Source organism: Halichoerus grypus, chromosome 7 (assembly GCF_964656455.1).
Source record: "Halichoerus grypus chromosome 7, mHalGry1.hap1.1, whole genome shotgun sequence".
NCBI lineage: Eukaryota > Metazoa > Chordata > Mammalia > Carnivora > Phocidae > Halichoerus > Halichoerus grypus.
In genome coordinates, this window is record NC_135718.1 from 79346140 (window position 1) to 79373662 (window position 27523).

At 39.0% G+C, this 27523-nt stretch overlaps 1 protein-coding gene across 2 annotated transcripts in view; it reads left to right on the forward strand.

The window, feature by feature from the left end:
• Positions 1-27523, forward strand: part of PRKG1 (protein kinase cGMP-dependent 1) — a 1234019-nt gene that overhangs the window by 468598 nt on the left and 737898 nt on the right. The gene's annotated exons all lie outside the window — the stretch shown is intronic.

The following is a 27523-nucleotide window of genomic DNA, read 5'->3' on the forward strand; positions in this document are numbered from 1 at the left end:
GAGGACAAAATATCTGCAGATACCATGATAATGTTTTCACTGATACACTTAAGTTTTGACAGTACTTTTAAAGGTTCCCCTCACCCCTCTTGATATTGAGTTACTTTGGAAAACTGATAATCTAAGCAGATTTATAAGCAAGACTTTTCTTTGACCCATAAAATTAGAGGAGGAGTATCTGTAAACTAATTATATTCCTAAGCTTTTTTCATCTTATTCTACTTGTGACTCTGAGGATATTGTTGATGCATGAAATGATAAGGTCGGAGTAATTCTCATGGATGAGCTGACTGAACTTGCTAATGATAGAAAACCTTTACTCGAAGTGGGCCGCGGCATGAAGAGAATGCGGTAATGTGGTTTCAACCGGGACTTGCCTTGCTGATGCTCTTGTATGGGAATAGCCAAATGCGACGCTTGTCCCCTTTCATGTGGCCCTAAATGTAATCTCTCCATAAAAGTGATCATTGTCTTTATCTAAAGGCCATCTCCTCTGGACTCCCAAAGAGAAATCACCAATGTCTTCTAATTGACTATAGCTTTATTTTTTTTTTTTATTTTTTAACAGTATTTTTTTTTTTTTTAAAGATTTTATTTATTTATTTATTAGAGAGCGAGTGAGCGAGAAACAGCATGAGAGAGGAGAGGGTCAGAGGGAGAAGCAGGCTCCCCGCTGAGCCGGGAGCCCGATGTGGGACTCGATCCCAGGACCCTGGGATCATGACCTGAGCCGAAGGCAGTCGCTTAACCAACTGAGCCACCCAGGCGCCCTTGACTATAGCTTTAAATGTATGCTCTATTTCAATCAAATTTTTATGGAGCACTTGCTAGCTAAAAGCCCCCATGTGAGCCTCACTGCTTATCACTGAATTCCTCAATGAATTAACCCTAGAGAGTTAGCAATATGTTATATAAGCGTATGTTCCCTAACTCAACTGAACAAAAGAATGCTTTTCAAATCTGAATTGCGAGGCCTGTATATTTTTACTTTGTACAGAAAACCATAGTCTGCTTTTTCCTTACTGGAAGCATTTCTTTCTGTTGCTGTTCTGTTATTCTTTTCTTTTTTTTTAAGATTTTATTTATTTATTTGACAGAGAGAGACACAGCGAGAGGGGGAACACAAGCAGGGGGTGTGGGAGAGGGAGAAGCAGGCTCCCTGATGCGGGACTCGATCCCAGAACCCTGGGATCATGACCTGAGCCGAAGGCAGACGCTTAACGAATTTGAGCAGCAAAGAGGGGTATGTATCAGCAATCTGAGTAAGTGGATGCAAAATCAAAAGCATTGGATATTGGGGAAGTTGAGCTTAATGCTGTTCCATGTTATTAAGGAATAGAGCCAACAGTTTTCTTAGACAAATAGACGCTTAACCGACTGAGCCACCCAGGCCCCCCTACTCAAGGCTTATAGTGTAATTGACTTCCTTAATTTAGAGGCACCTTTTAGCCACATTATTGGCCACAATTAGATGTATATATGAATATACATATATATATATATATATATATGTGTGTGTGTATGTGTATGTGTGTGTGTATAATCTAAAATAGAGAAGATAAAATAGTGTGTTGGCAATCCTTTTTACATTTTTGGTTGACCATAGTTACATTGATAAACTTTGGAACATTTCCTTTGGAGTTCCAATTATTGGAAAGAAACCACTTGGAATTATTCACAGGATTAGTGGACAATGAGGTTCCTGCCTTGAGGATTTTCTTGTTTTGAATAACAAATCTCTCCCTGAAGATGGTTAGACAGAACTCATTTGCAGTAAGCGTCTGTGTACCAGAACTTGGAAGTAATTAGATTGCTTCATAGCTTGGTTTCACAAGCCTCACTCAGTATATGGATTCTTAAATAAACAATAAGAAAATTACATTACAAAGAATGATAGCCCACATGCAAATCCCCGAGTATAATAAAAAGTGATTAAAGATGTTCAAGTGAGGCAAGATTCCTGAGCATGTGCCTACAGACTCTACTAAAATGCATATTGTCACTAAATAAATATCAGAACACGTTAAGTTACATTGTTTGCTTTTGTTGAGTTTTGCACATAGTGAGCTGGGAAAGGCTCCTTTGAAAACAAAAGGAATGGGAGACTTAATTTTTCTTTTCCAGACTGATATGGACTACTTTCACATTGTCTTGTGCCTGCAAGAAAAGAGTAGACACTGTTGGTGTCACGTGAGGACTTGGATGTGCTATAATGTAGCGGAACTCCAATTGTTAGCAGGTGGTCATCCCTGCTAGTGATGCACCCTGAGAGGGGGCGCTCCCCACCCAGGCTTCCCCTACAGGCAGTGCTTCTCCTGAGAACAAGAGGTCTCTTCTCCTTTATTTTACAGATATGTCAGCTATCCTCCTTATCAGCCTATCTGTCCCATTTCTCAAAACCGCCTCTCTGAAGTGCCTCCTTTGGTTTTTAGTGATTAAGTACATTTATAAAAACTTGCTAAGTTTTGCCAGATGTTTGATTGAAGGGTGATGTTTCCATCCTTTTTTGGCCTTTGAATGACTACCGGTGAGAGCCCTCTCTGTTTGTTGAGTAATCTCAAAATTGAAATATCATGTTAGGGAGAAGTGATGCATCCTCTACCGCTTGGTCCTCTCCTTTGAGGAGAGCTTTAAGTTTTCAGGTGAAGGCTAATGCAGGAAATATTGAGCTTACTTAGTGGACTTGGACACCATTTAAGGTACATTGGATTGAAACAAGTTCATACCTGTTTACCGAAAGGATGTTCCAAATCTTTTAACTCAATTCCAAGTGCTCGCTCTTTTGTCACCCTGGAATTCTTAAATTCTGTAATGAGGTTATTTTTTTGCTGAACATTGTTCTTTAAGGGGTGATCTGTCTTTGACTTCCAGTTATATTCAGATCACCATCAAAAAAAAATGTCTTGACAGATATTAAGGAGCATTGGCCAGATGCAAGGACCACAGGCATCGATAACTTGCTTTAGTGGTTTGAAAAAGGAAAAACAAAATGTGAAGTTAAAAGTATACCAACTTTACAAATACTGCCAAGCCAGTAACACCTGTTAAAAAAAATTAGAATTTGTTTTTTTGTTTTTGTTTTTTTTAGGGAGGGAGAGAGATAACATGGGAGTGGGGGAGGGGGGAGGGGCAGAGGGAGAAAGAGAATCCAAAGCAGGCTCCCTGCTGGTCATGGAGCCCCAGGTACGGCTCAATCTCACAACCCTGATATCATCACCTGAGCTGAAATCAAGAGTCGGAGCTTAACCGACTGAGCCACCCAGGAGCTCCCAGAATATTTAGAATTTGAACAACAGCTTAGAAGTTCTAAGTTCTTAGAAAAATGTCAAATATAATTTTAAAAAGTTCTAAATCCTTGAACCCTAATTTTAAAAATGAGACTAAATTTGAAAGTTATGAATTTCAATCTGACTTATTTCTTTTAGGGTAAATTATAATTTACCAGGAAATTTGGAGTTTGACTCTTTTTTTTTTTTTTTTTTTTGGTGGGGAAGAGGAATATTTTAGGTGTTTTACATATATTAATATATAAATATCTTGAACAGCAGAATTTTACTGTACAAGTGTGAACGCTAGAGTCAGATAAAATAAACATCAGTATGAAGTAGAAGTTAGTAGGAGTCAGAGACAAGATATGAAAAATTAATAGGAAGCTGTGTAGTTGAGGTCAGTGTGTCTCCCAAAGCATCAGATTCCTGATGTTCACCCCCTTGAATTATCCCCTCCCCTTGAGTATAGGCTGGACCTAGTGACTTGCTTCAAATGAATAGAATACAGAAAAAAGTGAAGGAAGAACCAGATCAAACTGAAACTGGTTCAAACCAATGTTAAGATAATCTTAAGGAGTTTGTCTCACCAACGGAAAAGCTAAACCAAAAACTCTCTGGACCACAGAACTCATTCATGACCTACTGGCAAATAATTTGGAGAAGATATCCCTGCCAAATAAAAGCAGTGTAACTGGAAACAAACTAGAAATCACATGATGGCAGTTATCATGAATATATAATAAAGTATTTGAATTATTCTTTGAATTATTAATAAAAATTAATAATAATCAGAAAACAGCTGAACATCTCTACCATACTGATATAATTGTAAAAATTGGCAAACAGCTTTTGTTTCAACTCAACTACTATTTATTGAGTACCTGATTTCTACCAAGTATTTAATAGTACATTGTTCTAGGATTAAAATAAAACCATGCAGTAATCAATGGAGTCAGTGGGAAAATTCTCACAATCTAATTGGGATTCTTCATAACACTTGTGATAAAAGCCAGATCAGCTCTGGTTGACTTAGGATCTGAAAGCCCAGCCCAGCCTAGCCTAAACATACGAAATATTGACAGCAGTATGAGTGGTTTTCTAAAAATTCTTATCACGGCACTCTTTCTTTAACATATGAAGATTGAGCTTTGCATTCAACTTTGTGACATCATTCTCTAGATGTCCTTTGGGCACTGTGGATTTTTAAGTGGGCTGCAAGGTTTGATTCCTCTTGCCTTTTCAGAACATTTAGGATCCAGCTAAATCAGTATCACAGTAGAAAGACATTTTAGTAAAAATTTCTTTGCGTCAGAAGTGTGAAAATCTCATTACCTTTCAGGAATTAGATTTTCTTTCTGAATATAATTGGAATGGAAGTATTTTATTTGGTTGATGACGGTACTGTAAGCCCAGCTACGCGGCCAACTTTGACATCTGTATTTACTGCTAGCTGTTGTTGGTGCAGATCTCCGCTTGGAGTTGAAATATAACGGTGACTTGATGTGTGTAACAAAGATTCTGATCTTTAAATCTTCAATGCAATACCAAGCAGAGTGTCATTGGATGAAAGCTCTGTGGCGTTAAAAATTTAAACACTCACACATATCATCTAGATAAGCCAGAGAACAAAAATACTAGCCTGGGGGTACCCCGTGGTTCTAGAGCTTCGACCTCTCCTGGCTCCCTGTGTTCACCCTTTCTCTGGTTACCCCAGAGCCAGAGCCCCAGGCTGCGTTCCTCCACCCGCTCGCTCATCCTCTTCTGGTTCTCTCTCTAATATGTCCAGAGTAAGATGAGGTCTTTGCAGCTTTTTGTTTACAACTCATACAGCAAACACATGGGCTCTTTTAGGATATTCCCACTAATCACTAGGTGGAAGTGGATTAAAATATATATATATATATATATATATATATATAACTGTCATCGGCATGTTGTCAAGGTATTAGTCATTGTGCCCGATACAGAGTCACCAACACTCATTACGAAAAAACATTTGAATGCCTTCCTACCTCATGTCAGGCATTTTACTAGGTACTGAGTATACAAAGATAAGAGACTAGTGGCCTTCAAGGACCCCACCACAGATTGTAAATAATGCAGCAACTGTAACGGAATGTGATAACACAATGGGAGAGAAGGAAATGCTTGCTATCCCAGGGATGCAGAAGCTCTGGGGCCGGGGGCTGGGGAGTCGAGATTAACCTGTGGGCAGAAAGGGTAGGCATGCCAGGTAGGAGAGGAGAGTTAGCATGTGCAGAAACACACAGGCAAGAAAGAACATGATGAATTTGCGTAACTACAGGTTTTTTTTAAAGATTTTATTTATTTGAGAGAGAGAGAGAGAGCGCACGTGCACACATGAGCAGGGGGGAGGGGCAGAGGGAGAGGGAGAAGCAGACTCCCTGCTGCGTGGAGAGCCTGATGTGCACTCGATCCGGATCCCAAGACCCTGAGATCGTGAACTGAGCCAACGGCAGATGTTTAACCGACTGAGTGGAAACTGTAGAATTTGAAGGACGCCCCTGTTGAGCCGTCCAGCTCAGTGGGTAGGCATGAATTGTTACATCACTGGTTCTCAAAGTGTTTCTCCCCAACCAGCAGCATCAACATCACCTGGAAAAGGTTATTAGACATGCAAATTCTCAGGCCCCACCTTGGACCGGATTGAGAAACTGATTAACTAGCCCGCCAGGTACTTCTGATGACACTACAGTTAAAAAGCCACTGTGCTGGAGGTTCCTCAGAAAGTTGAAAATAGATCTACCCTACGAACCAGCAATTGCACTACTGGGTATTTACCCCAAAGATACAAATGTAGGGATCCGAAGGGGGACGTGCACCCCACTGTTTATAGCAGCAATGTCCACAATAGCCAAACTGTGGAAAGAGCCAAGATGTCCATCGACAGATGAATGGATAAAGAAGAAGTGGTATATATATACAATGGAATATTATGCAGCCATCAAAAGGAATGAGATCTTGCCATTTGCAACGACGTGGATAGAACTGGAGGGTGTTATGCTGAGCGAAATAAGTCAAACAGAGAAAGACAAGTATCATATGACCTCACTGATATGAGGAATTCTTAATCTCAGGAAACAAACTGAGGGTTGCTGGAGTGGGGGGTGGGGTGGGAGGGATGGGGTGGCTGGGTGATAGACATTGGGGAGGGTATGTGCTATGGTGAGCGCTGTGAATTGTGCAAGACTGTTGAATCATAGCCCTGTACCTCTGAAACAAATAATACATTATATGTTAAAAAGAAGAAGAAGAAGAAGATAGCAGGAAGGAAAAAATGAAGGAGGGGAGTCAGAGGGGGAGACGAACCATGAGACACTATGGACTCTGAGAAACAAACTGAGGATTCTAGAGGGGAGGGGGGATGGGGGATGGGTTAGCCTGGTGATGGGTATTAGAGGGCACGTACTGAATGGAGCACTGGGTGTTATACGCAATGAATCATGGAACACTACATCAAAAACTAATGATGTAATTTATGGTGATTAACATAATTAAAAAAAAGCCACTGTGCTAAACTTATGTCAGATTATATAGCATTAAGTCTTTTTCTTTTAAAGCCAGTGGATTTTAAACCGGGAAATGACATTAGTTGAGTTTGATTTTTATCACAAATGCTGGCTGGAAGCACTTTCGAGAATAAATTCGTGCTAGTATCATGGTTAGGGGAATGGGATGATGCTCAAGAGGCTGCGTAGACGTTCGGGTGAAAAGTAACAGGGCAGGAACTGAAGAGCTACAGTGTGAAGGACTTGAAAAATACTCAAGAGCTGCTCACTCGCTTTCACCTGATGGGGGGACGTCAAATGCCATTTACTAAGGTTCAACTGAATATGGGCTCATTGTTCCGAACTATGTTCCTGCTGCCACTTGGTCCTACTTTCAGTGATGGCCCCTGGAGCTCTTTCTTCCAAGGATAATTGAAAGGTTAAGTGTTCTTCCTGCACAAGGGTTCAGGTTCATTTCTGGACATGACGGAGTAGTGGGTGAGGCCACTGTTGAAATCCAGACAGGATTACATCAGATTATTTCCTCTGGCCTTGATCCAGAATCTCCGCGGACGGACGTCTCCCACTCATTGGAACAAAGTCACATTTCTAGCGAAGAGGATTGTCTTCACAGTGTAAACAATAATCTTATTATCTCTTTGATTTTAAAATAACATAAAAATTCTTTTGCAACCCTTCCAGTGGCTCCACATTTATGGTCCTTGCCCAGTAGATGTTGGATACGCTGCATTTCCCTAATACATATTTAGTAATGAAGTAACCTAAGTAAAACTAAGGTGCATAGTTTAAATATATAATATCGAATTAAGGTGATGATGGAGATAGGATTTAAGAATCATTCGGTGCCCCCAATATTTACCGAGTGTTCCTCTGTGTCAGGTATTGGGTTAGTACTTTATTTAATTCTCAAAGCATCTGTGTGAGATACTGTAATTTTCATACTGAGGTATTTTTTATACCAGTGAGGAATTTGAAGAATAAAGAGGCTAACTAACCTGTCACTTCTGATAAGCAACTGAGACTATTCAAGTTTCAGAATAATCCAAAAAAAAAGGGGGGGGGGGTCAAGGAAAATACTGCCCATTTTTCATAGATCATTCTGAAAAAGAGCTTTCATGACAATGTTGGTACCAGTGCAGAGGCCTATGAATTCTCATATATATATATTTTAAGATTTATTTATTTTAGAGATAGAGCAAGCAAGTAGGGGGAGGAGCTAATGGAGGAGGCCAAGCAGACTCCATGCTGAGCACAGAGATGGATGTGGGGCTCGATCCCACGACCCTGAGATCATGACCTGAGCTGAAATCAAGAGTCCGACAATTAACTAACTGAGCCACCTAGTCACCCCTGAATTCTCATATATTATTGGTTAATAGGGTTTTTCAAGAAAGCAATTGAGCTATATTTATCTAGATAGAAGCATTAAGGTATTCATACCATCTGATTCAGTCACTCCATTTCTGGGAACCTAGTCTATGAAAATAGTCTGAGATGCAGCAAAGAAATAGGTATGCGGGTGTTTTTCAGAAATGTTTAAAAGGGAAAAATAAATGAAACAAAGACAGTATCTGGCAGCTATTCAAATGTTTTATATATTTAATATAAACATGTCACTTACGTAAATATATTAAAATATACTTTAAATAAAGATGTCATTTTTTAATGTATTAAATGAACATATTTAATTCTACAAAATGCTTGACATGGAAGAAGAGCTATATACTAAAATATATGTACATGTAGGTAAAGTGGAAAAAAAATACAAGGAAATACACCAAAATGTTAATTATGGGTAAAATTATTGGTAATTAAATTTCTTGATATTATTTTCTGATTTTTAGAATTTTCTTGACCAGAAATTACTCTTACACTCAGAAATAGTAAACCTCCTATTTGATAACTAGTCCAGAATAGGTATTTGTAATTATTTTGTGGAAGAAAATAAAATCTTTTTTTGAGATAAAGTGGTCAGAAATACTTTCATGGCATTACTGTTTAAATTATAAGCCAAGCACTGTCAGATCATTTTATTAAATTTTCTATCTCAGGAACAGAAAGTAGCTACTTCATATTTGAGCAAATCAGAATGAGAGATTGCATAGAAATTGATATTGAATGGATTCTGATATGGTATAAAAATCAAGTGTCCTAGAAGCGATCAAAGATTAATTTGATTATCTCATTGAAAGAGGCACCAGGTTTTGGCCTCCAAGAGAAATAACAAAATCAAAAACGTTTTAGTAAAAAAAAAAAAAGTGATAGTTCTCAATCATGATTTGCTTTTACTTCTATATTCCTTATTATGGATTCTGAAATCAACCTTTATTCTTTTCAACTGTCCAATAGACCTCAAATTAGTAAGCTTATTACTTTTTGTGTGTATTTTGACTTCTTTGCTTTGCTTAACTTTGTGAAAAACTGTCTCCAACAGCATTGTTGGACTAGGAGATGCGGGGGGGGCAGGTAGAATAATAGGATCAGCAGCCTATTTTCCTCATTTTTCTCAGCGAGTTTGAATTTTTAAAAACCACAGTAATGGTAACAATGGCTGATAACTACATGATCCTTTTTATGTTCCAGGCACTGATGTAAGAAAAGCCCCACATATGAATCCATATACTACAACAATCTAAGAGCTGAGGACTATTATATTATTTTAAAGATTAGGATACTGAGGCACGCAGATACTAGGTGACTTGCCCAAGACTGCACTCATCATAAGTGTTCCACTTAGGATTTGAACCCAGACACTGACCGCAAAATCCACGCCCTTGTCCATGATAGTATACAACATTTTGACTGCAGTCAGTGATGAGGGGCGGCATTAAGCTGGTCCTTGAAAAGCACAGCCTGATGATACCTCATCATGGGGATCCCTCTAAATGATTTCAAAGGTGGATATGTGTAAGAGAGGCAACAAGTCACAGGGTAGGTCTGATGAAGCCCTTTGAATTCCCGATTTTAGTTGATAATTTCAGGTGAGGTTTTTATATTACGCACAGATATCTTATGAGTCATATATGAAAGATACGTTTTAAGATGAAGTGATAGACTTCAAAATATTTTCTAACCACTTTGAGATGAGCTGTTAGATTCCCCCCCAGGGGGGTAGAGCTCCCTCTCCTCTAGAAGGAGATATTTCAATGGGGTGTTTGCAAAGTATGGATTTGAACAAATGAATGCTGGCAAAACTCTAACACAAAGGTTATCAAACCCATTTGTCAGATTAAAAAAAAAAAAACAGCTTGAGAAAGTCATTGACTTATTCAAGGCTTTTGAAATGGCTTCTGAGCATCCCTTTAACTGCTGCTTGGATCTTCCTATTCTTGATAACTTTGTTCGCTACCTCGAGTTACTGAAAAAGAGGTAGCGTAGTTGTTGCTGTGTTATACTATTTTCTTAATAAATTAGCAATGTGGGTGCCTGGGTGGCTCAGTTGGTTAAGCAACTGCCTTCGGCTCAGGTCATGATCCTGGAGTCCCGGGATCGAGTCCCGCATCGGGCTCCCTGCTCGGCAGGGAGTCTGCTTCTCCCTCTGACCCTCCCCCCTCTCATGCTCTCTGTCTCTCATTCTCTCTCTCTCAAATAAATAAATAAAATCTTTAAAAAAAAAAAAAATAGCAATGTTTTTCATCTCTGTGAAAGAGCAGATAATTCAGCTGGGATTAGGTGAAAGGCATAATCAGATTGACTGCCAAGCTGGAAAGCCTTTTCCAAATCACATCGTCTAAAAATGACAGAGAATGGACTGTAGCAAATGTTTTGTTACTCTTAGGTTTTGCGATCTGGTCTTTCTGCGACTAACTCTTAAAGAGTTCATCCTGTTTGGTTTCCTTCTCTCCTCTAAACGCCTACTCCTTCCGTCATGAGCAGAGTGACAGCTCTGGTTTTCCTCAGGAGAGAACCACCGTTTTCTGATTCCAAACCCAGCACCATCCCAGTTTTTCCAGTTTCAATTCAACTCCTACAGATACCATTCTCTGATCGAGGTCAGGTCATTGTATCCCTTGGCCACATTTTGCTCAACCATGATAGGGATGTGCTTAAAACCCGAAGCAAGGCACATCATTGGAATGCCTCTATCCACATGAATGCTACTTCTGAGGAGTTTTGAGTATGGATAGATGAAGCCAGTGGACCAAGTTGAATAAAACTCTCCTTCTAGAAGTCTCTTAAATGTTTGGAGAGGCAGATGCCAACGTGTAAAGTGTCTTTATTGGAGTTTTTTTTTTTTTTTTAATTTCTTAGAAAAAATACCAATCTACTTAATATAACCAAATAATCCCCACTTAAAACATCAGTATTGAGGCTCCTTCAACGCACAGCCAAATGATCATTTGCACTTGATTGAGGAAATCTTCAGTGAAAGATCCAATGATGAGCCAACCTAGCATCCTAAGGTAATCAAGGAAATCATAAAGGGGCCACTTTTAAACTTCCCTTTGTGCTATGTAAATATAGTCTTTTGTGATACTAATTTAATATCATGTTTTTAAGTTTCCCATTTGGTTTTAATTGGCTAAATAAAAGAGAAAGATATATACAGGCAGTAAAGGAAGTCAAGTGAATGAATTAAAGACTCCTAGCCTTTAATATACTTTAACACTGTTAAAATAATTGAATGTTTTCCTCAAGAGAGACTTGAACTTCTAAGAAATTGAATAGCAGCTATACGATCAGATGTGAGTTCTAGAGTAGGGTGGCGTACACTCTGAATGAATTTTGAATGCATATTTTCATGAACACACTATGATTTTTGTAGGTGACTAATGTTAGAATGCGTGCGAATCCGATGAAAAGTTATTAGATCTTTTAATTAATGAAAAACAGGGAATGTGTTAAAATTGATTAATACATAAATTTCCTTGAACCATTAATTTTTTTAAAGAGTCTCTTTCTGGGTTGCCTGGCTAGAAGATGAAAAGTTCTAGAAATAGATGATGGTTGTTGCAAAATATTATGAATGTGCTTAAAACCATCGAATTGTACACTTAAAAATGATTCAATGGTTAAAAAAATGCCTATTTCTTAGGCACCTAGGTGGCTCAGCCAATCAGGCATCTGACTCTTGGTTGCTGCTCAGGTCATGATCTCAGGGTTCATAGATCAAGCCCGGTGTCCCATTTGTCGCTCAGCAGGGAGTCTGCTTCAGATTCTCTACCTCTCCCTCTGCTTCTCTCCTAGTTCATGCTCTCTCTCTCTAAAATAGATAAAAAAAATCTTTTTTTTTAAAAAGCCTGTTTCTCCTAAGTCACCTATTACCTTTTTATTTCCTCCCTAAAAATGTTGCCCAGTTTCCTTTACCCACCAGTAGAAGACTTTAACCCGACCATGTCATGTTGACTCATCGGAACACAAATTGAGCCTTCATTATAGACCTGTACCCTGGTCCTCTTGCTGTTAGTACTCCCCTTAAATATTTAAACAAGTCATCAAATTGGTTTTTAAAAATTTTATTCCAAAATGGGATTAGCAGATATTTTTTATCTTATTTCCCAGATACAAAAAAAAAAAAAAAAAAAGAAAAATTTTACTTTACCAAACATGGGTTTTGACCAATTTTAGAACATTTAAGGTCTTGTCCTACATGTAAGGTGGTGATCTTTAACTAGATATAATAGCGGATGAATTATTTGTAATTGTGTGATTAGGGCTTCCTGAAGGAGGTCATCACCATTGCTATAATAATGTGTGACCGAAAGCGGTACTGCATACAGTGACATATATTCCCATTCTGTCAACACACAATATTTTTTAGCTATTGGCTGAATATTTTTAGTTGTTGACTGAATAGACCGAAACGTATTACCTGATGTGTTCTGCTTTGAGAAAATAAATGAGTTAAGATTCTTTGTTTGAACATGGATGGTGCCACTGAGAATCATGGGAAATTCAATGAAATTTAGTAAAGTGTAAAAAAAAAAAAATTACTGAGTTTGGCTCTTAGCATTAGCTGCTCCTGGATTTCATTGGTGGTCATCGTGAGTTAAGAATTGCCATACAGCCTTTGCTACACGTTTTTGTTTTCCATTTGTTTGTTTTGGTGCTGACTAATATTAATGCATGGATAAATTTTATGGTGTGTTTGTTTTTGAACAGTGTTACCTAATTAAACTGTATTTTGAATTCACTTTAAAAATATTTCACTCAACTGTTATTATGGGCGTATATAAGTGAAAAGCAATAAAAGCTGGTGAGACAAAAATCCTTAAATTTGACATAGTTTACCAAATCATTTCTTTGACTGCAGGCTCCTAGCTGTGCCCCCTGTTGAGTTAGATCATTGGATCCCCATAAACCAAACTGCTTTATAGTTTGTGCCATAAAAATAGTAGTTATTTTTCTACTTCTTAAATATAAAACTATATGATAACATTAAGTCTGTCATATACCCTGATTTTTGAACTGCCCTCCTGAATCCCTCTCTTCTCTGAAACTTTGGACCATTCTTAACTACTCTTGCCCTTTACTCTAAAACTTTGTCCTATAATTTCCACCTTTTCTCCAAATCCAGAGCTGCTCTTAAAGCCTAGGATTTTGCTTGTACAAAAGAAACTCAGTTGATGTTGATATCAAAAGAACCCAGGGGAATTCAAAAGGACTAAGATTAGTTAAAATCTCTCTTTTTTTTTTTTTTTTTTTGTTGCTACTCCATTCTATAAAGTTGAAATAATAACAAGGCAGACAGATAACTTTGATCACGCAACAGCTCGTGTTTCAAAGATAAATAAAGTGACGGTTTTTGACTGTCACAGGCAGTGGGCATAAAGAATAAAGAAATCCTTGAGGTATTGAAACAAATGCCCTCCCCCCAAAACCTCCTTATTTTCATATACATGATACGTAATTTTTGATCCTGGTGAAAAATTAAAGTTGAAGATGAAGAAGTTCTTGCTTTCTTGCTCCTGGATCTGGTATGTTTCTCTAGCATAAACTGAGCTGCATGGGCAGAATTTAAGAGGCATCCCTCAAAGCCACCTCAATCAATAGTTCAATGAATGGCCCAGCTTTAGAAGACTATAAATTCTTTCCAAGTATTTTGAAATAAACCTTTGGAGAGCTAACCCCCAAATTTACAGGGTCTCTAGATCCCTGGCTCTTAGACATGGGCACCAACTCTGAGGCAGCCTTGTTGGAATGGCTGCCAGTTCATATTGTAGATTTTTTCAGAGTTTAAAGTTGTCTTGCCTTTGCTTTGCTTTACTCTTAGAAAAAACACAGAGAAAAATTGGAATTATTTCAAATCCACTGCTCTATTTCCTCTGGATAGGATACATTTTTCTGCATAGTGTCTTTTAAAGAGTCGATGATGCAAGAGTAAAAAGGAACTCATTTTTTTAATAAATGGTTGGATATTGTCAGGATCTGTTGACCACTGGTACAATTTCAGCAGAGAAACCCAAAAGTAGCATCAGTGATACTAGGAGAGTTTTAGGAAAATTTAACACAGAGATGAAATAGGTCGTTTACCTTTCACTGCTCTGGTGGGAATGGAGAAGCAGGGACCTACAATGAACACTCCAGAAAAAGTGGGGATGGTCGATATCTCTAGGTAGGCAAAAATGACAATTGCAAAGTGTAACTGACTCACTAGTGACCTGGACTAAGAACCTACATTCGAATCATGTTGCATGATTCAGTTCTTACCTAACGTGTTTGCTTTTTATTTTTTATTTTTTTTAAAGATTTTTCTTATTTGAGAGAGAGAGAGAGAGAGAGAGAGAAATAACATGTGAGGGGAGAGGGTAAGAGGGAGAAGCAGGCTACCTGCTGAGCCGGGAGCCCAATGCGGGGCTCGATCCCAGGACCCCGGGGTCATGACCTGAGCCGAAGGCAGCCGCTTAACCAACTGAGCCACCCAGGTGCCCCCGTGTTTGCTTTTTAAAGTCTAAAACCAGTAGACTTCAAGGCAGTTTGTGCCTTCAGTATTTTTCTATGAATGGTGTTTGTGATTAGAAAAAACGTGACAGGTTTCAGTTTTATAATAAAGTTGTATTTCTGTGAAGCTATATGTAATTAGCCATTTCTGTGGACGAAGAAGCAGGTGATGGTTTCCCGTTACTCTCAAAATATCACGCGATGTGACAGTTTGTGAGCCCTAGATCACCTGGTAAAATGTACTGTCCGTTTTGCTGAACATCAGGCTATTTCGTGAGTGTAGGTAAGGATTTTGATGGAGCAGCTTTTTTTTGTACATTTGTCTCACCAAATTAAAATCAAGTGTTCAAGTCCACAGAATATACAGATACTGTGTCTGAATCTTTTATATTGGCTTTGAACTTGAACGTTATTTCTAGGGTTTTTTTCTTTTTTTTTTTACAGCCTCATTTCAGATTTGGATTAATTCATGAGGAAAGGTATCTTTCCAAATAGGGCAATAACTTCAAGGGAAGAGGCCATCACCAGGTTTACGAAAGTAATGAGGATATGGGGTCCAAATAATATTTCAAAACTGAAAAAAGGATTAATTTATGTATTATTAATATTACCTTAGTTCCCAATAGGGCTATCTCATGGACCAAGCTATAAAATGCTAAGTGCTGATTCTGTCAAAAATTACACTGAGCCTGAGCCTGGCTGGCTCCGTTGGTTAAGCGTCTGCCTTCGGCTCAGGTCATGATCTCAGGGTCCTGGGATCGAGCCCTGCATCGGGCTCCCTGCTCAGTGGGGAGTCTGCTTCACCCTCTCCCTTGGCCTCTCCCCCTGTTCGTGCTCTCTCCCACTCTCTCTCTCAAGTAAATAAAGAAACAAAATCTTTAAAAAAAATTTGAAAAATACACTGATATACCCATCATAAGGGTAAGAAAGTCAAAACATTAATGCGGAACTTCAGCAACGTTGTAAAAGTGTCCTCCATGAGATGGTAAGTGCATGTTTAGCTGGTTTAAGACAGCGTACTGTGGCAGCATGAAGTGTAGAAGGAAAATAATGGCTTTGTCTTGAGAGTGGCATAGGTATGACTCAGGATAGTTGCCTTTTTGTGCACCCAATTTGGAGTCCATGTGGCCAATTTGATCAAATTAGAAAAACAGATTTATATTGGGGCGCCTGGGTGGCTCAGTCGTTAAGCGTCTGCCTTCGGCTCAGGTCATGATTCCAGGTCCTGGGATCGAGCCCGGCATCGGGCTCCCTGCTCCGCGGGAAGCCTGCTTCTCCCTCTCCCACTCCCCCTGCTTGTGTTCCCTCTCTCGCTGTGTCTCTCTCTCTGTCAAATAAATAAATAAAATCTTTTTTAAAAAAAAAAGAAAAACAGATTTATAGAGCACACAAATTTTAAGCAGTTTTGTGTAAATACCGGCGTAACTTAATACATTTTCAAGTTAGGTGTGAAGTACTTTACATTTATTTTTACCAATGTATTTAAGTGTCTACTGTGGTGGTATATGGTGCGCTGATCGAACCTACAAGAACAGAGACAGTGATGTTCTCTTGGGACGGGTAATGTCATCATGCACTCTGCCCTGTTGAAATTTCATCTCATGACTGACTAAATCGAGGTGTATAATCTGAGTGTGTAAGCTTATTTTCTAGGTGTTTTCTCTGCATGATCAGAGGCAAATATCTGATCGTCTTAGAAACTAAATCAGAGCCACTTTGGGATGATGTGTAATTGGGTTGCAGACAGAATAGTTCTGAGTTAGACTCTGTTGAACATGTCCCTGCGGGTTAATCTAAAGAAGCATGTGATCAGCTTGATAGAGAACAGAAGACCGTTAGTCTCAGTTGCAATGTGAAGAGTTTTCGAATCACCCTTGGGCCCTATTCTCTTAATGGAAATGTGCACAGAACCAGCTGTCCTTTGGCAAAATTGAGAAGTTGAAAGCATTTGGTGCCCTTGGCTTGAAAGGATGTGATTTTTTTTTTTGGCTCCAAAGTGCTCACTGAGTGAACCTTTACCAAAAATACCTCAGTGTTCAGACCATTGCTGATGAAGAACTTCACTCAGATTTGTCTTCTCTCTCAGGCTTCCGTTTTCTACAAGTGTTGTGATTGGAAACAATGATCATAATGATAAGTATCATTTTTTGAGTGCTGACTATGTGCTCTGGATTAGTAAAACCATATTAACTTATTCCCAGTTTTGTACTTTACTTTGGAGCCACGTTCTGGGTGGTTTTCTCATAACAAATATGTGGATGTCCTCACCCCAGGCTCTTTCTAAAAATAAGCTCTTTTCACTTGAACTAGAATTCAATGTGCCCCTTCAATCTCAACTGATTTCTGTCTATTTCTGGCAAAATGAGGTCAATAGAGTTAAAAGGAGCTATTGTTTTTCATCAACATGGGCCATTTGCTTTTATTTGAAAATGTGTTCTTAAAAGAGCATTTGAATGAGAGCTAGGAGTTTCAGACCCTAGTCCATGGCCACTAGTTGTGATAACCACATAAAGTCAATTAACCTCTCTTTATTTTCATTATTGGTGAAATAAAGGGTTTTACTTCAACCATCAGAGTTTTCTTGGATTTATAACTAATTCTTATCTTACATCTTTAGTTGACTTAAAAACAATAATTTCCTTCCCTCTTTAGATTTGCTGCCTCATCAACTCTTTGGGTACCCAGTGCTTTTCCTATGAATCATCCATTCAGTCATTTAATACATATGAATTGAGCCCCTACTATGTTTCAAGACCTTCATGAAATGCCGAAGTTACAACAGTGAGAAAAATTGTGCTGCAGTTTCTGGACTAGTGGGAGAAAGGAAGAGTAATGAACAATCAGACTATTTAATATAAAACTACAACTGTGTTGTGTGATGACATTAAAGAGTAGCATGGTACCATGATAATAATGTGAGACTTCCCAAAGAAATGGTCATTACAGAGGTGGGTGTGAATCCAGATCGTGTTTAGTGGAGGTTGACGTTTCTGGGAGAGCAGAGTGATAGAGCAAGATGGACGATAGACCAGGTAGGGGCCTTGTTGGGGATCTGCTCTCTGACTCCACTCACTGTCTGCAGAAATATTGATTTAGTGATTGGGAAAGGATCCAGTCCCATGGGACTTACAGTTCCGAGAAGCAACCTGTTCAACTCAGATTTGGCTATCCATGGATTCGTGCGTCTCTTCCAGTAACATTTAGGAGAATATTATAGGAAAAAATAATAATCCACAGTTCTAGGTTGCATCCAAATGCATTTGGAAGATGGGTTCTTCCTGATAAGCCTCATGCAGAATCAATAGACATCTACTTCTTCTTCTTACCTCTTGAGTCTGGTTCTGGGCAGTATGGACAAGCCATTCCAGGACTTGAAGGACTTGGTTTAAGCAGTGGGAAACAGAGTTTTTGTCCCTAGGGTAGTTCTTTTCAGTTTCACAAATATTTGGAAGGCCTATTAGGTGGAAAGCGCTGCACTGGGAACAAAGGGCATGCAGATGAGTAAGACAGTTCCTAATTTTAATGAACCCTAAGTCCAAATTGTCTAGCAAGTTCAAAGATGCCCTAGTTTATAGAATTTGAGAAAATACAGAACTACTTAGTGTTGACTTTTAGAAATCATCACAGGAAAACAATAGGGAGGAGTTATTTTAAAAATAAGATTTAATTTGAAATGGAAGAATCTAGCAATGCTTATGTTTAACAGAAGATGTAGAATTCTTCCTCTGGAATTTTTACAAGAAGGCACTATCTGTCCAAGATTTACCACAGTTGAATTTTTAATGTTGCACTTAGTACTTTAAATGGCTGAATGATGTCTTGTAGGCCCTGATTAAACCACCCACATGTTATATAGGTAAAGTAAAAGCTAGTAGGTTTTCTTGTCCCTGCCACTTTTTTGTTGAATTACTAAGTCTATTAACTAGTTGAGAAAGTAGACCAAATAATGAAAGTGCTGAAGTTGAACCGGGTCTTCATTCTCTTACGGCTCTTCCTCTAGGTTTTTAATTTTTTGTTTATTATATATATGATATATTTGTTTATTATATATATTTGTTTACTATATATAATATTACATAAATATATTTATATATAATACATACATATATAAAACACATCATATATGTAATATATACTATTAACATATATATACATATACATATATATATAAAATATATATAAAAATCAGTACACATATAGGAGAAAAAAGGCGTCTTTCCCCTACAGGGCTAGACCTGACCTGTGTTACAGAAAGCCAGCCACCATTCTGTTCTGCAAAGCTCTGAGTTTTTTTTTTTTTTTTTTTAAGTTTTTATTTATTTATTAAGAGAGAGAGTGTACAGTGGGAGGGACAGAGGGAGAAAGAAAGAAACTGAAGCAGATTCCATGCTGAGTGTGGAGCTGATGCGGGGCTCAATCTCACAATCCCAAGATCATGACCCTGAGATCATGACCTGAGCTGAAACCAAGAGTGGGACGCTTAACCAACTGAGCCACCAGGCGTCCCAGAAAAGATACTCCTATTTTTAAATGATAGAAAATGTGGAAGTGAAAACCTGAATATATATTTGGGTGGAGGAGAGACAGTTTTTCTCACTATTTCAATATTTTATTGCTGTAATATTTCCCACTGTCATTGTAAGAACTTGACATTTTTTGTTTTTTATTGTTTTACCATTTTGTATATAGAGTTCTTCATCATATATATACTATGGAAACCATTCACTATGTTCAATCTATCCTAGAGCCAAGATTCACCCAATTCCACTCAAGACTAATACATTCCCATATGAACTTTCCTTTGATAAAGAGGATGGACTTCACTATATGTCAGAGTCCTGGATAGATCTGTCTTACATACTGAGTGCAATCATCATCCTTCTTTATTTCGAGGCAAGTTATTAAAAACACGGATGAGTAAAACTCTTTGTTCTTCTACTTCTGTACTTTAAAAAAAGATTAAATGGTCAGGAATGCCCAGGCTTCTCAATGATTTGCATTTCTTATCCTTGCTCTCTATGTGTGTCCTGTTGCTCAGTTTCCCTTTCCCCAAACATGCCCCATGCACTGTGTACAAACAAATATTTATTGTTTAATCACTGTGAGAGAACTTCATGAACGTGTTACATGGGGAAGTCGGCAAGGCAGGAAATGGTCCTGTCTTCCGCTTTGCTTGGGCTCCTGGGAATTAGAATATCATTTCATATTGTAGAAATAATCACTTAGTCCAAGGCTCATGGAAAACCAGAATGCCTTACAGGATATGTTCATGCCTTGGCATTGATCTCGTTGCCCACCTCAGCAGCAGATCCTCCTTGTTCACTGCTCGTTTTAATTTGTAATTGACACACTATGTTATATTCGTTTCTAGTGAATGAACCACTGGGTACATTGTGCAGTGCTCACCACGCTAAGTGTAGTTACCGTCTGTCACCATATATCGATTACGATAGTATTGACTATGTTCCCTCTGCTGTGCTTTTCATCGCCATGACTTCGTTATTTTGTAACTGAAGGTCTGTGCCTCTTACAACTCTTCACCCATTTTCCTGCTTCACTGCCATCCTTTTAACCTTTGCTCTGTTGTTTCTACTCTGTTACCAATACTTCCCTTGCCTCTGCCTGGCGGCTTTTATTATAGCATGGTAACTACTAGTGTGTGTGCGTGTGCACACACGCTTGTGTTCCCAGATAATCTTCAGTGTCACTTTGCCACCTGCTGGTTCTGCCTCACGTTAAAACTCCAAGGAGAAACGATTGGCTTGGTAAATGCTCTTGAGGTCAGCCTGAGTTACAGACTAACAGCCTGTGGACAGGTCTCAGTCGGGCACCCACTCCCTGTCCAGTAGCCTGTCACCTGAGTGCCGGGGTCAGCTGCTACACACATATGAATAAAGAAATCTGTGTCTATAAAGAGAAGTGTGCGCATAGCCAGTACTTGGCATCAGCTTAGGATCTGTTGGAATTAACTGGAAGGCACTTTCAAGCCTTCCAGTACAGAAATCAAAACATAAGATAGAAAATAAGCTTAAGAAAGATTCAGATGAGAGGCGCTCGGAGAAAGAAGGATATTTTGTGTATTATAATTGGATTTTAAATTATCTGATGGAATTACCATGCCATTTCACCTAATTATCTCACTTCGACATAGAAGCCCAATTCACTTGTCCATGGTCCCCATCATTCATATTAAGTGTGAAAATGGGCAGCAGGAAAGTAAGCTCGTTAGGGCAAACTGAATAATTTCCCCCCAAATTTTTGGTTGTAGGCATCATTGTGGACACACGGAATAGCTGTTTTTCCTTTTCATTGAATTCCTTCTTAAAAATTGTGCTAATGATTCTTTATTTAGTTGCTTCCATCAGATTTTGCAGTTACTGTTTTTACTGTTCATGCCAGGTTTTTATATTGTTCTCTTGCTACTTAGAGACTATATGTAGTCAAGCTTATTTTTTCCTCAGTATTGTTTTTTTCTGACGTCATGTCAGAAATCAAACCTGTCTGCATTCCCAGTAACAGTTGGGATGTGAATGGAGGTCCACATTTCTGGCTATCCCTCCTAATGCTATTTCTGCTTGATCTTGGCAGTCCAACAATCCTTCCAACAACTGGTGCCATGAAACAACTAACTTACTACGTGATGCCACTATTTAAAAATCTCCTATAACCACCCTTCATGTGCGGTCTTTTTCTGATTATATTTTGTGCTTGTTAATCACTTGGATTGAGACTCACTGTATAGAAAGCCTTGAGATATGCAATAAATATTGTTTAGGTATCAAAAAATTAAGTCCAGGGGCACCTGGGTGGCTCAGTCGGTGAAGCATCTGCCTTTGGCTCAGGTCATGATCTCAGGGTCCTGGGATCGAGCCCTGCATCGGGCTTTCTGCTCAGCGAGGAGCCTGCTTCTCCCTCTCCCATGCCCCCTGCTTGTGCTCTCGCTCTCTCTCTCTCTCTGTCAAATAAAAAAATAAAATCTTTTTTTTTTTTTTTTTTTTTAAATTGGGTTCAGATACCAGAAACTGGATTCTGGTACCAGCTTCTCCTAATACCCAGGCTTGCATAGAGCTGTTTACATACTGCGTGAACTTTATTGGAGCTGACAGTGTTATAAAGGGTCTGGATATCCTTCAAGGCAGCTCACCTTACCTCCTGGGAGGAAATCTCTGAATCTATTGTGTTGTATTGCTTACCCAGGATCCCCTTTCCCCATATTGATGCAGGGCTTCTCCTGACTGCCCCTCATTCCATGGGGTCCTGGCGGAGCTGTCATTCAAGGCATTGCCTTCTAGTCGAAGGTGAACATGTGACTCAAGTGAGGCCACTCAGATTCTCCTCCTCAACTTGGACGATAAACAGTGAGACACAAAGACAGAGAACAGTCAGAGTTGCATTTGCTTTTAGGTTATTGTCCAGTGATGTATGTGACTTAGTGTTCAGAGCTTCCCCAATTCCCATTTTTATGTGGTCCTACTACTGCTCAGTCCCCCTGTGATTTCTGAATCCTATAATGCCCTTCCAACAAATCCTTTTTCTTTGTGAATGGAGATGAAATTTTGTTCAAGTTTGCTTAAACTTCTGTTGATTCTAATGGCTATAACAGAATTGGAGAGCCCACTAGACTGGGATTGTTTCCTTTACTCAAGTAGGTTGTTTCATTGGATGGAGGAAACCATCAGATAAAGTATATTTTTGGTATCTCTGAATTGGACTTTACAGTTAGAGTACTCATACTGAACACGGGGCATGATTTGAAAATTCAGGGAGAGTAGGATTTCTGCGGGTATCTGTTGGATCCTTCTCATCTTGGGTATGTTACACAGCCTGCTGGATGGGTTCCTGTGGACCCTCTTCCAGAGGGACATGGGTCTTGCTCATGGAAGCCCTCTGATGACATCCAAGATCTCTCTACCCATGCTTCCCTATGAATCTCTGCTTTGTTCATTCCTATTGTCACCATGTTTGTGCTGGCTCCTTGTCCAATTCCCAGTTCAGTGAAATTTTCAGGAAAGCTTACATAGTACTTGTTATCTGACAAAAGGCCTTGGTATTCATCTGGAACTGACCTGCTATTAGCTCTTTGACAAAACTCCCATTCTTTACCTAAGATTGCAGAACAGAGGGCTTTTTATGTGGAAGGTGATTCACCCAATTTTAGTTTCATTCATTTGCTAAGTTTTGGCTCTTCTTAAGCAGCTGTAGAAAGTAGTTTGGTCAAATATGGGAACATTTTTTTTTCCTTTAAAGCAAAATGTTTTTTTCCTGAATAAGGAGGTATCCGCAGGTTGGCTTTGTAGCTCCATCAATTCATAGAGATTTTCCAGCATTTGGTGTTCTGTGTAGTTTTATAAGAGCCATTGATTTTATCAGATTCTCAGTGTTTTGTGGCTCTTCAGACAGACAGAATAAACATGAACTATTTATGAGCTTGACTTCCCTCCTAGGTCATAGAGTATCCAAAGTCCATTTTGTGAATCAATTAATCTGTACCCAGACCGGAAGTCACTCTAAATTCATTAGATCGAGGCAAGCAGCTGTATTCTGAGGACTCATTTGCTTAATTCTGCTGGCCGCTAAAGCCGGGGACCAGAGGGCATAGGCTAGCTCTCTGGGCCAGTCAGAACAGTCTTATCCCTGGTGCCAGGCAGACACACTCAAGCATGCAAGCATTAGCATCTTGTGCTCAGTTTGCCCAGGGCAAGCTCTGAGGGGTACAGGGTTGCACTTGGCAACTCAACTCACCCAGGCTACATATGAAGATAATATTTTTTCTGCCATTGTAGGGTATGAATCTTGAGCTGTTTGCTGATACAAGGGATGCATTTGTGTTTATATACCTGTACTCTTTTGCACCAATTTCCTAGGGTTTAGAAATTGTGTAGTATTTGGGTTGGAAGAAGTGAAATCCATTTCATCTTTACTAATATAGCAGTGGTGTGACCTTGGGTGAATCGCATAAGCCCTCTTTGAGCTCTGATTTCTTAGTGTGTAGAATGGGAGTAATGACACTATTGAAATCCCACGATTACTGTGATCATCAATGAAATCATGCTTATGATCTATAAAATGTTTTACTGAGTTATTAACAGCAGATGTTGTTTTATGCAATTTGCAATGATTAGTCAATTCTAGAGATTCATATTGAATTGTGAATCTAAGTCCTTCTTCTTCTTGAACTAACAATCTAAACGACTGTGCTAGGTTTGCTGATTTTCAGCCCCTGCTGCTTGGCTTATAAATCAGCCTTAGGATTATATACATATTTCTGTTTTTCAGAGATAAGTGCATTTGAAATCCAATAGGTAGAAATTCCCCTCTGAGACAGGAATGGATCTGTAGAGAAGGGAGCTCCATAATTCAGCTGTACTCTGTTCTTTTTCAATCTGTTTCTGGAGTCTTTAACTTCTAGCAAATTACCTTTGGGGCTTACCGTACTTTTGTGTCCTCTTCTAGAGGGAAAGGGAGAAGCAGGCTCCCTGCTGAGGACCTCCCAGGACCCTGGGATCGTGACCTGAGCCAAAGACAGACGCTTAACTGATTGAGCCACCCAGGTGCCACAATAAAAATATTTTCAATGAAGAAATGTTCGTAGAACACCTGAAAAAGAGCTGCATGTTTTTCAGTGTTGATTGTAAAATGGTCCTTAAACAATAGAAAAGCAGTCATTTAAAAATGCTTGGGGATTTTAAACAGATATTTCAGAATTTTGAATTAAGATCCTATAGTCCATATTTAGTAAAAATACTACCAGAGTGCATATCTTGCTGTTTGATTACTGAAAGACAGAGAGCGAGAGAGAAAGAAAGAGGATGGATGGAAGGAAAGGAGGAAGGAAGGAAGGAAGGAAGGAAGGAAGGAAGGAAGGAAGGAAGGAAGGAAAAAAGACAAAGAAAGATGTTTTATTATGAAGTGAAGCCTGCTAGGATAAGGAAGGTGCCTCCAGTTATTCTATGATGCAGGTCCTTAACCACAAGCCATGGAAATGTCCTTAGTTTGAACATTTTTATGTTGCTACCTGCATTTTAAAGGTGCAAAGACTTTGGTTAACTGGCACAGACCTCTCGATGCACCAGGCATTTTGAATGAATTCAGAATAGAGTGAAGGTGAGTTTTCAGGTCTATTTCTGTTCACAAAGCAGATACATTTGGCTAAAGGAGGTGATCATCTGAAGAAAACACATGTATGGTAATTCTTGCTTTCGTGCTTGTAATTCTTGCTTGTATTCTGTATCTTCTGCCCCTCAACAGTGTCTTAGCTTACTGTAAAATTCTTTCATCTGTGGCTGGTTTGCTTTCATCTGTGGCTGGTTTGCTTTCTTTCTTGGTGTTTCAGAGATGGATAGTCCTCAGTTGGGGTTAAAGATCTTGTCAGTAAATATCACTCCTGGGACTCTGATTGAACTTTTGTAGCAGATTTGTGAAGAATGCATCCCTCCACCAGTCTTGAGTGACCTGGTTCAGAGCAAATGGTTGACTTGGTGCAAATCTACTCCCCACCCCTCCCTGGAAAGACTGGAGGAGCCAGGCTGATGCTGGAGGGAATGCCTTGGAAGAAGGAGGATAGAGCTCCTTCCGTGATACTATCCATGTTGTCCGCCCCCCCCCAATCTTGCTACTTTTGAGAATTCTCATGTCTCTAGCTTGTAACCCATCCTGCTTTGCCACTCACTAATACCTTCTTTCTGTTTCAGGAAATTATAAAAGGTTAACAGTTACAAATGCAATATTTTAAACTTAAATGCTTTTATGTCTAAAACAAGAATGATAAATATGCTATTGAGAACCAGTAGTTTAATGGTTAAGTGTATGGGCTGCGAAGTCAGGCAGCCTAGATTCCTATCCCAACTTTGTTTGCTACCTGACCTTGTCCTTCCCTGTCTATAAAATGCAGGGAATGATAGTAGCTACCCCACAGAGCTACACTGAGGACATCTAAAGCATTTAAACAGGACCTGGCAAACAGTTAATGCTCAAGAAAGTTACTGATGTTTTCAACATAAATTGATCACAAGAGGGGTCATTGACACATTTATCATTAGGTTTTACCTCTTGATGTACAAGAATATACACATGCCTTGGGAAATAGAGTCTCCTGTGTTGATATCTTAAGAAGTAATTCTAGTTACTTAAGCTAGAAAGAACCTTGAGTAGGAGCGTGACTATCCCATACATTAATGACAAGTTATCAAAGGATCTGTGCTGTGTTTAATTAATTTTGGTGGCTAGACATGTAACACCAAAAGATCACTTTGAAATATTTCTAAGGCAGTCATGCTTTGTCTTGTAAGAGTGACTTTTTTTTTTTTTTTAAAGCCTTAAATATTTTGCCACATCTGAAAGATCAGGTCGCTTTTGTAGATCTGGCCAATAGATACAAAGTCTTCTTATACTCTTTCTCAAAAGGCAGAAAACTGTCTCTGAACTTAAATACTGCTCTTGTTTTAGCTCTCTTCATTCCCATCCAATTCTGTTCTTTTTATTCAATGTGATTGAAAAGCAATGAAATTTGTTCTTATAGATCTCTTTACCCAAACTGAGCAAATTAGAAGACATTTAATCTACCTTGTATAAAAGTGGAAGCAATAGAAGAAGGAAATGAGTTGTTTTCAAATCCCATTTTATTATGACATTAGTCCAGTGGTATTACTATAAGCTATATTGATCACAGCTGACTTCATGGCTGTGTGTTGACCACACAATGTAATCTAGAGGGCATTTCAGATTTTAAATGACTTTCCAGAGTACTCTGGTTAAAATTGTTGATGCTACATGACAACTGCTATTGTGTCAGTGCCAGCCAAATATAAAAGAACATTAATATTCATTAGTAATGTTACAGCTGGTGACTCCTTCACAACACTGTAATGGTTTGAATAGTTATTTCAAACAGTGTATTGGAATATTTTCACAGTAAGTCCTGATTGACACAATCATTAAAGAAGCCCAGTTACACCAAGGAAAAAAATAAATATGTATGGGTATGTATTAGGCTAAGTAAATATTTTAGAAATATACGTCAGTTGACAGGACCTAGCACTATGCAAGAGATGATTAATTTTTGAATGAGCTACACGAGGAAATCACTGTGGTAGAAATCTGGGGCCCAGATTCCCTTTCTGTTCCATCACATGAGTTCAATGTCACTGTTCTAATTCCTATGAATTAGGCTCCATAAGTGTGTCTAAGGAAGCAATTGTGAGGATACAATGAGATAAATGGCAGGGGGGTGGTCATTGGGGTTATGACATGGCACCGGTATCTTTGAGCACCTGAGGTGGACTGTGCATCATGCTGGGCTTTTCCATGTGCTGTCCTGTCTCATCTTCTTAGGAAGGTGGCTTCATCTCCATTTTCTAAACGAGGAAACCAGAGGCAAGGTGTACACAGCCATTTGCACACAGCCGGACAATGAGAAGTCCTAGTGCAGAGATTTAAGTCCAAAGTTGTGGATGTTTTTTGAATTATGTCGACATGCTCCTGGAGATTGTTAGAGGTGGAGGGCGGTGCTGGGGGTTGTTGGTGCTGAGGCTCAGGGTAGGAGGCCTGGGACCTGCTTGCAGGGAGTTCCCCCTTTCACGGCAGTAAGACTAAGATGCAGGATTGGAAGTCTATGGGATGATCTACACTATATTAGGTGCATCTCTGCTTCGAGCTCTGACCTGGTGAGTTAACACTTCTCTCACCCTCCTGCTGCTGCTTTTGCAGACGTGATACATAGGGGAGAAAAACTGTCCTTTGTTCATGCATCCTGAACAAACCCACAGAGATTTCTTAATGTTCTTTATATTTCCAGTTCTCTGTCTCTAGACTGATATTAGGAGAAAATAATTTTATAATTTATAT